Below are 10678 nucleotides of genomic sequence, written 5' to 3' on the forward strand. Positions count from 1 at the left end.
TGCTAGAAATATAGAGTCCTTGGTCCCACCCTGTAGCTGCAGAATCAGAAAATCCTGGAAGTGTGGCCCAGCAACTGTTTCAACAAGCTCTCCAGGTGTTTCTGATGCTTGCTAAAGTTTAAGAACTATTATATTACAATGTTTTTATAATACAATGTTTTTTTCACCTTTCTGGGTAATGAACACCTATAAATCCAAGGCCTCTTATAGACACTCTCCGTAGGGGTGTGTGGAGCAAAAACATACCCCAAATTTATATACAATGACAGGGAACACACAAACTCTGAAAGGCCATCCTTGGGTCCAAGTTATGAGCTCCCAGTGTTGGGTCTAGAAAGAAAGTCAGCTCTTATTTTGCAACAAGAGAAAGACTCAACCTTTAGGGAAGTCAGTAGATACTGTGTGGCTTCCAGAGTCAGGGATTTATGCTTCTCAGGAGACACCGAGGATGATGAAAAAGTCTAGAGAAAGATCAGGAAAATATTGTCATTTCTATTTTTGAAATGAGGCCTCAGCACTAAAACAGTTTCTTGCTCTCTCTCTCTTTTTTCTTTTTTTTTTTTTTATAAATAACGTTAATAAAACTGACTCTAAAAATGAGTGAAGTCTTCATACCCTATGAGAGAAGTCTCTCAAATAGTCACTGTATATTCTCTTGATCTCAGAATTTTCTGTAGACCAGCGGTTCTCATCTAAAGACAGTTTTGCCCCCCAGGGGATGTTTGGCAACATCTGGGGACATTTTTGTGTCTTCACAAAATGTGTCCTTATGAAACAACTTCACACCTGGGTTGGGAAGCTGTTACTGGCATCTAATGTATTGCACAGGTCAGGACCCCACAACAAAGAATTATACAGCCCAAAAGGTCAATAGTACTGATGTGGAGAGCCATATCCCCGAGGAAAGCATACCATGGTTCCCGAACTGTGCTTTGTGGAACGTGAGTCTCCAAAGAGCACACTCAATAAGGATTCAGGTGTGTGGCTCAATCCTGGGAATTTACAACCTTCCCCAGACACATTAGAAGCCCTCAGAAGACCTGCAGTGTAAACATGCAAAAATAACCATTATTTTTGTTTAACTAAGCATATTCCAAATGAACTTGCCTCTGGAATCCTTTCTTTGAGGAATATTTTGTGAAATATTGGACTAGTCTATGATCTAGAAAGATGTATATCTGATTTGGTTTTAATAAATCTGTATTATCGACTTTAATAAATTTGGGTGGAAGCCTCAAGAGTGTAGAAGTGAAAGATTGGGGGAGGGAAGCTTCTGAGTTCCTTATGGAAAATTCCCAGTAGATTTGGTCATCACTAATTTAATCTGTCTATATTTATTTCACATAAACAACCCTGAGGCTGGGTGTGAGATAGATGCCATAGTTTTAATAGGGATGGTATTCTCTTCTCCCATTGGCTATGGGCTTTAATTACTAATAAATTGTGATATGTGATATAATTGGGATCATGATTTCAAAAGTTGAGGAAACTATGTTATAAGACTAAATCTACAGAGGACTGTATTTCTCTAGATGTGTGATGTGTTTTCAAATTTGCATTTCAACTCTTGAATATGTCTAATCGGGTTACAAATAGAAGCAAAGAAACATGACTCATTTTATCCTCTGAATGCCAGCCAATCTCTGTTCCAGATTTTATTTGACACACACTATAACTTGGTCAACTTCATTTTTTAGTTTTCTATGTTATGGCAGAGGCTATTTGTTGTCACTCAGTATCAGTTCTCCCCTATTTTTCCAGTAATAGGCCACAATTTCATCTGGGGTGACAATGTACCCAACAGAAAGACAACATTCTGGTTTTACTTGCAGCTAGAGGTGGGTATGTGACTATGAAAAAGCTCATAGTGTAACACTTTTGAGAAGATTGTGTAAAAAAAGTTGATACAACTGGAGGGTGCACACCTGTGTTTTTTCCTCTTTTATCTACTGATGTCTTGGAATGCACATGTGATAGCTGGGACCCCAGCAGCTACCTAGGATCATATGGTGATTCTAAGGAGTGAAGTCACTCACTCTGAGTTTAGCAAAGCAGAAATATAGGCAGTTAGCCTCTGATGACACTATGCACCACCATACTACTACCAAATTATGTGCCCCTATAGCAGATTTTTCTTATATGTGTGTGAGAAAAAAAATATCTGGTAGATTGGATTATGTACCCCAAGAAAAACACGGTCTTAATCTTAATCCACATTCCGGTGGGTGTGAACCCATTGTAAGCAGGACCTTTTGAAGATGTTATTTTTAGCTAAAGTGTGGCCAACTGACTCAGGGTGGGCCTCAATTCATTTTACTGGAATTTCTATAAGAAAAAAAACTTAGACACAGCCATTCGGAGAAGGCCACACAGGAAGAAACCAGAAGTCAGCAAAAACCTAGAAGGAGAGAGAGATTGTGGTAGTTAGATTCAGTTGTCAACTTGGCCAGGTGAAGGCACCTAGTTTTGTTGCTGTGGACATGAGCCAATGGTACGTGAACCTCATCTGTTGCTAATTACATCTGCAGATGGCTAGGAGGCGTGTCTGCTGCAATGAGTGACGTTTGACTTAATTGGCTGGTGCTTAAATGAGAGAGCACAAGGTAGCACAGCCCAAGCAGCTCAGCATACCTCATCTCAGCACTCACAGCTCAGCCCAGGCCTTTGGAGAGGCAGAAAGAAATCAGCCCAGGGAAAGTTTTTGGAACCCAGAAGCCTGGAAAGAAGGCCAGCAGAGATCACCCTGAGCCTTCCCACGTAAGAAAGAACTTCAGATGAAAGTTAGCTGCCTTTCCTCTGAAGAACTAACAAAATAAATCCCCTTTTATTAAAAGCCAATCTGTCTCTGGTGTGTTGCATTCCGGCAGCTAGCAAACTAGAGCAGAGATCGTCGTGATGGGAAGGAGAGACGTAAGCCAGGGAACCCCATTGCAGGAAATCACCAGAACACTGACTTTGAGAAGAAAGCACAGCCTTGTCAATTCCTTGATTTTGTGTTTCTAGTCCTCTGTAAATGTGAGATGATAAATTCTTGTTTAAGCCAACCCATTGTGTAGTCTTTGTCATAACAGCCAGGCACACCAATATGCTTATTTAAACCCCAGCTATTTGGGTGTATTTTCAGTTTCTAGTAAATATGGTTAATGATTTTCCATCTCTGCATTTAATATGTGTGTGTGTACATGTGCCCACAGAAATACCTTTTGAGTTAGAAAATATGTAGGGAGCTTATGTTCTGCTTTAGAAAAACATGTGCTTCCCCCTGAAGATAATTTACTTTCAATGAATCCCTTCCCACAGGAGGTATTTTACCTCCAGCAAAGGAATGAGTTCTCTTGAAAAGGTACAGGTTTTATTCTGCTTACTTCATATGCATTTAAAAAGAAAAGAGTACTATGATAATTTAGTGCCTGCCAACTGATATGTACCAGATGCCCACATCAGGAATAAAGGAACTTGGTACATTTTCTTTGCCGAGGTTGAACTGGGCTCTGGAACTTTCTGGCCAGCTTGCACTATCTGGCGACCACCTGATCGGGACAAAGGGAGTCTGCTACAAGGCAGCCTGGCTTCACAGGGGCGGACAGAGGAGAGAGCCTTGTAGGTGTCTGCATTCACAGAGAGATCCAGGAGATTTATTTCAAGGGGCTTCTGAAGCACCAGAATTGAGGGTTACAGCCAGGGAAGACTGTGCTCAGTCCTGTGCTCTTTGAGGATGCTCTGTTATTTCAGGGTTGCAATGAGCATTAGCCAGATTTTAATAGTTTCCCCTCCTCCCACCTCCCTTCCTTCCTCCCTTCCTTCTATTTCCTCATAAGTAGTAACAACGCCAACATTTATTGAACATTTATTATATGATGGTACCTACTTTATATCCTCTGCTCATTTTATCTGTCGGTACCCTTATTAATACCCCCAGTTTGTAGACAGGCAAGCCAAGACTAGGAAATGTAAATCAGCTCAAGGTCCCACATCATAACTTTTAAACCATACAGCTCTCAGTAATTATTCTATGGTGACTAGTATTTATCGAGCTCCGACTATGAAGCAGGTCTTGAGGATATGAGTATGAGCAGATTCAATACAGCTCCTGCCCAGAGGGAGCTTACAGTTTGGTGTTCCATTGAGCGATGACACAAACCAGTCTATAGGATGTGGTGCATGCATGACGGATGAGCACGGGGTGCCGTGAGAATGTGTAGCAGGAGGTACCAGGTCTCAGGGTCAGGGGAGACCCTCAGAAGTAGAGGCAGCTGGGACAGCAGTTAGGTGGAGCTAGGTATGCTGCTCGGCACGATAATGTGGTACACCTTAATCTTCACATCAGTCCATGAGGTACTGACTTTATCCTCATTCTAGAAAGGACAGGATCAAGGCTCAGAAAAGGAAAGCTATCGTAGCTGGCAAGGGATGAAACTGGGATTTGATCTCGAGGATGGTCTGAAACCAGAGTCTATAAGTCACCCCTGGACCCTCTGGCCTTGTCCGGACCATCTGTAAAGGGAGGGGATGTCAGAGGGCTCGGCTCAGGGCCAGGGGACTGGGCTATCCAAGGGGACTGGGTCAGATGTGAAGGGAACTTAGTGCTTGCCTCTTCCAAAGCTTCAACAGAGGCCCAGAGAAGTGATGTCATTCTTTTTTTTTTTTTTAATCAACTTTGCAATTCATAAATTTGATCAGGGCACTCCTAAGTTTAAAATCTTTTAAATGATTTCGCCATTGCCATCAGAATCAAATCCAAAATCTTTCACTTGGTGTTAGAGCTCGTTGATTTGGCATTTCTTATTCTTGGTTTCAGGGCCCAAGCTGCTAACCACCGTGGCACATGGCTTCATATAAAAGCCATTACCTTGCGATGTTTAGTTTATAACTGTGTGCATGTGTGTGCATTCGTGTGTGTACGTGTGTGTGCATGTGTGTGTAATAATTTTCTTTTAGCCCCCAGGGAGATATTTCATACAAAATACCCCTAACATTCCTCTAAGTGCAGTTCTGTCTTAAGAGACCAAGATATATTCTCTTAAACAGGCCTGAGGACAACCCCAGCCTATTTGGCTTTTCTGGGGTGTCACCACTCCATAGATCAGAGCTGCCTGTGTCCAGAAAGCTGTTTTCATGCATTTTTATGGCTGCTGGAGACTCCATTAAAGGCACGTTCAATCAGCAACCTGACAGTGACAGAGCCCAGCCGCTCACCAGTGCTCCCGCTTGAAATTTATAGAGACTATAAAAGACTCGTGAGAAATCCTTTGGCCTCGGCATCTCCCTTAGGAGGCAAAATGCCACTGAAGACCTGTTAGTCATTTGTTTGTTGTTGTTGTTGTTGTTGTTGTTTTTTCATTTCTTGGGGTTTGGATCTCTAAGCCTCTCTCCCCACCCAGGCCCTGGGCCTCATACTATAAAATCCAGGCACCACATGATGAAGCCTCATTGAAATGGTCAGGAATGCTGTTTTCCCATTTATTTTGTCTCCCTCACACCCTCCCAGGGGCTGGGAGCATCAGCAAGGTCCTGACCTTGGCCAGAGCATGGCATCAGAGCAAACCTAAAAATCTGCCACATGGAAATAGCCCGGGGTGGGCCATTTGCAATTGTGCAGCCTCTGATGCCCACCCACCCTGGAGCTGCATGGGCACACATGTAGGTCTGCTTGTCCTGCAGCCTTGTCAGGAAAAAGCACCTTGAATTGGTTTTGGGGGCCTCATGTGTCACTTAGTGTCTGTCTTGCTGACTTCTGTCAGCCTCCCACCTCTAGGCATGGGCTTGAGACCCAAGCAGGAGGCAATTGGACTCCTTTCTAGGACTTTAGTGGGAATAATTAAACAGCTCACTTTCCACTGGGATAGGGCTGTTGCTGGCCTTGTACTCAGAACCCTTCCTTATTCTTCTCTACTCCTTTTGGGGTCCTAGAGGAACTGGCTTCTGCAGGCTGCATTTCCTGGGTACCTTTATCAGCTTCCAGCTGGATTGGGCCAATGGGAGGCATCAGAGAGATTGAGAGTGAAAGGAGGGTAAAGCCAGGGTATCTTCCCCTTGCCCTCTCTGCCTGGAGCAGTCTCCAACAGTGCTGCAGCCCCTTGTGACTCCAGCCCACCATGGCTCCAGCTTCAGGGGAGTGTCCCCATCTCCTGGCCTCTTGTTACCATCTTCGTCTTTGTCTCTCTGCCAGGAGAGAGGCAGTGGTTTTCTCCTGTGGCCAATCTCTAAATCATTCAACATTCCTGGTTTGTCCACTCAGCAACTCCATCACCTGTGTAACCAATTCCCTGCATTAAATTTCCTCCAATGTAAATACTCAGACTAGTTTCTGTTTTCATGAGTAATACACAAGGAAAGCAAGCTGGAAATGCAATGGGCCACTATGTGGAAAGAGCTGGACAAAAAGGAAACTAATGGAAGAAAGCACCATTGAGAGAGAGAGAGAGGGAAAAAGAACTGAGTTCTGATGATGATTTCTGAGCTCCTGGATTCAGCTATCCCTGAAGTCCCTGAACTTTTCATGTATGTTAGTCAGTAAATCCCACTCCTGACCTGCCTTTTTTTTTTCACATGACCACACGTCTGTTCCGTTCATGTCACTGCAACCCAGAGTCCTGTCATGAATGTAGTGAGATGCATTATGAAGCATTGTTTTTATTTTAGTGTAGTCTTGTAAGAGAATTGCTTTTAAAAGTTTCTTTGGCAGAGGAAAGTAGGCTTAGAGCAGATTTGTTTTTTGGAAGTCATCAAAGATTCTTTGGTGTGACACAAATATTCATCTTGAGTTACCGGAGAGGATTTGAACAAAGAAATGATTCCAGCACTCTAAACTACGGTGATCTTTTTTACAATTCTAATTTGTAGAAATCTGTGTGCATCAGTTAAAACAGACCAAATTGTATACTTTATGTGCAGTTTAATGTATGCTAACTATACTTAATAAAGTTTAAAATGTAAATTAAAAAAAACAGTTTATAAAAAGCAAACAGACAGGAATACACTTCAGCAATAAAAAGGAACAGTTACTGCATTCTGGACACCTTTAATTTGACTTTGCAGTTGGATCTCAGACCCATTATGCTGAGTGAAAGAAGTCAGATGCAAAAGTGTTCGTGTTATATCAATCCAGATATAAGACATTCTAGAAAGCATAAATTTAATCTACAATGACAGAAAACAGATCAGTGGTTGCCTGGGGATAGGAGTGGAGAGAATTATTTGGGATGGGGTGCAAGTGAGCTTTTGGGGTAATGAAAATCTTCCAAATCTTAATCGTGGTCATGGTAATACAGGGGTATAAATTAGTCAAAACACATCAAAATGTACAATTTGAAATGGTGTATTTAGTAAACTAGACCTCAATAAATTTGATATTTTAAAAAACCAATGTGCACATATGATATGAAAGTATTTTTCCTTATGAAAAGCTATTATTAAATTCACAGTATGTATCCCTATAATTGGTGGATTAGGATGGAGAAAAGAAGGCAAAACAAATGAAGCCACTCCAGCCCAGAGAGGGAAGTGGTTATTCAGTGGGGAGAAGGCCTGGCTGGGCCAGAGGAGGGGGTAGGGTACAGCTCTGAGAGTCTCTTTTTGGGTGTTTTTAGTTGTTCCTTCCAGTCCAATTTGAAAGCCTGTTGGAAACTGGCGAGAACCTCTGACAAAGGTTTTAGGATCCATGGGCCTAAGTGGACCCAGTGCAGGTAACCAGGGGTGGGTGGGGGAGGAGTAAATCCATTCTCCCAGCAGGTGGAGGGTGAGAGGTCCTGAGAACTTGGGTGAAGACAGCTGGCCAAGGTAGCCCACACTTCATGTGATTTTGTGGGCCAGATATTCTCGCTGCAGAGAGTCGTGGAAATTACTTGGGAGCCAAGCAGCTAGTAAAGAAATGGGCTCTAAACAGTTCACTGACTAGGGCTTGGGGTCATTACATGAGCATGAAAAGAACAGGGACTGACTTTGGCCCCCATTCTGACGAAGCGAGGCATATCGGTTACACTAAAATTTTGGCCTGAGTCACTGAGCATGACGTGACCCAAGGCAGGAAAATTTAACCAGTCCCTTAGGCTTGCATGGGCACGGACAAGGAGGTGCTGCCGTTATGGGTATTGACAGGGCAAAGGAGAGACTAGCATGTGAGGTCATGGTGTCAAGGATGGCAAAATGATCCCCAGGTTATGGCCAGAGGGGAGGTGCCATCAGAGGGCTTTGCACCTGCCCATTTGCACTCTTGCCCTCCTACCTTTCCTCCTCTTCCTCCATTTTTCTGGTACGCAATGTATTAGTTGCCTATTCCTGTGTAACAAGTTATCCCCAAAATTTAACATCTTAAAAACAACACACGGTTATTATCTCCAGGAACTGTGGTTCCTTTGAGTCAGTCCAGGTGTGGCTTGGCTGGGTCCCTGGCTCAGGATCTCTGATAGGCTGCCATCAAGGCACAGACCAGTACCACAGTCATCTCAAAGTTCAACTGTGGCAGGATCCCGACCTCGGTTCCTCATGGGCCACTGGCCAGAGACCACCCTCCATTCCTTGCCAGTGACCCTCTGTATCAGAGCAAGCATGCAAGAAAAGTCAGAGTGAACATGCTATCTGAAGGAAGTCACAGCTTTTCATAACCTCGTCTCAGAAGTGACATTCCATCACTCTTGTATGTTCTCCTTCTTCGAAGCAAGTCAGTAGGTCCATCCCACACAAGGCTTGGCTACCAGGAGGTAAGGATCACTGGGCGTCATTGTAGAAGGCTGCTTACCAGAACCAACAAGCGTTTATCAAAACCCTTCTTTGTGCCAGGGTCTGCTCCAAATCCTTGGCATTCATCAAATATAATGCTTTAGTTTGCTAAAATTGCCAGAATGCAATTTACCAGAAATGGAATGGCTTTTTAAAAAAATTTATTTATTAATTTAAAAAAATTTAACAAATGAGCTAAAACATCCACATATATAATCAGTAATTCACAATATCATCACATAGTTGCATATTCATAATTTCTTAGAACATTTGCATCAATTCAGAAAAAGAAATAAAAGGACAACAGAAAAAGAAATAAAATGAAAACAGAAAAAAAAAAAGATTATACATACCATACCCCTTACTCCCGCTTTCATTAGCATTTCATACTAAATTTATTTTAACATTTGTTCCCTCTATTATTTATTTTTATTCCATATGTTCTACTCGTCTGTTGACAAGGCAGATAAAAGGAGCATCAGACGCAAGGTTTTCACAATCACACAGTCATATTGTGAAAGCTATATCATTATTCAATCATCCTCAAGAAACATGGCTACTGGAACACAGCTACATTTTCAGGCACTTCCCTCCGGCCTCTCCATTACATCTTGAATAACAAGGTGATATCTACTTATGCGTAAGAATAACCTACAGGATAACCTCTCGACTCTGTTTGAAATCTCTCAGCCATTGCCACTTTGTCTCATTTCACTTTTCCCCTTTTGGTCGAGAAGGTTTTCTCAACCCCTTGATACTGAGTCTCAGCTCATTCTAGGATTTCTGTCCCACATTGCCAGGAAGGTTCACACACCTGGGAGTCATGTCCCACGTGGACAGGGGGAGGGTGGTAAGATTGCTTGTTGTGTTGGCTGGAGAGAGAGGCCACATCTGAATAACAAAAGAGGCTCTCTTGGGGGTGACTGTTAGGCCTAAATTTTAAGTAGACTTGAACTATCCTTTGTAGGGTTAAGTTTCATATGAACAAACCCCAAGACTGGGGGCTCAGCCTATAGCTTTGGTTGTCCACACTGCTTGTGAGAATATCAAGAATTCAACTTGGGGAACTTGAGTTTCTCCCAGAACGGCTTTTTTTTTTTTTTGTATGGGCAGGCACCAGGAATGAAACCCAGGTCTCTGGCACAGCAAGCAAGAACTCTGCCTACTGAGCCACTGTGGCCCATCCTGGAATGGCTTTTAAAAATGGAATTTATTAAGTTGAAAGTTTACAGTTCTAAGGTCATGAAAACGTCCAAATTAAGGCAACAAGAGGTTACCTTCACTCAAGAAATGCTGATGCCATATGGAATACCTCTGTCAGCTGGGAAGGCATGTGACTGATGTCTGCTAGGATCCTTGGCTTCTGGACACCTCTCTCAGCTGGGAAGGCACATGGCAATGTCTGCTAGCTTTCTCTCCTTATTTCATAAAGCTTCCCCTGGGGTGTCTTCTTTCTGCATTTCCAAAGGTCTGTCTGGCTGTGTGGGCTCTGCCAGCTCTTTCCAAAGTGGTTCCCTCTTAAAGGGTTCCAGTAAGCAACCCCACCTTGAATGAGTATGGACACATCTCCATGGAAACCACCTGACCAAAAGGTCCCACCCACAATGGGGGGTGTGTGTCACATCTCCATGGAAACAACTTAATAAAAATCATCCAATCCAACAATATTGAATGAGGATTAAAGAGCATGGCTTTTCTGGGGTCCACAACTGTTTCAAACTGGCATAGATGAACTGGAGGGATTTCCTGGCCTCAGAGGTGTTCCATTGAAGATAGGGAGCTGATCAAGTGAGCAGACGTTAAGGCACCAGATAAGTTTACAGATCGAAGTGTGCAGCAAGAGAGAATTGTGGCTTTGGAGCCAGATTATACTTCCTGTCACTGAGGGGCATTAGCCAAGTGATCTTTTCATGAAGAAGCCATGGACACTTCTGGTACTACTGTGGTTTATTGCCTAGAT

General features: G+C 43.0%; 1 long non-coding RNA gene across 1 annotated transcript; it reads right to left on the reverse strand.

Annotated features, from left to right (window-relative positions):
* Positions 1-270: 270 nt before the first annotated feature.
* LOC143657856 (uncharacterized) lies at positions 271-10250 on the reverse strand. The gene is made up of 3 exons (XR_013162983.1): positions 9996-10250; positions 913-1040; positions 271-461 (listed from the first exon to the last, which is right to left on the reverse strand). It is a non-coding gene; the product is annotated as an uncharacterized LOC143657856 (long non-coding RNA).
* Between the last annotated feature and the right edge of the window lie 428 nt (positions 10251-10678).

This window comes from Tamandua tetradactyla, chromosome 15 (assembly GCF_023851605.1).
Source record: "Tamandua tetradactyla isolate mTamTet1 chromosome 15, mTamTet1.pri, whole genome shotgun sequence".
NCBI classification, from domain to species: domain Eukaryota; kingdom Metazoa; phylum Chordata; class Mammalia; order Pilosa; family Myrmecophagidae; genus Tamandua; species Tamandua tetradactyla.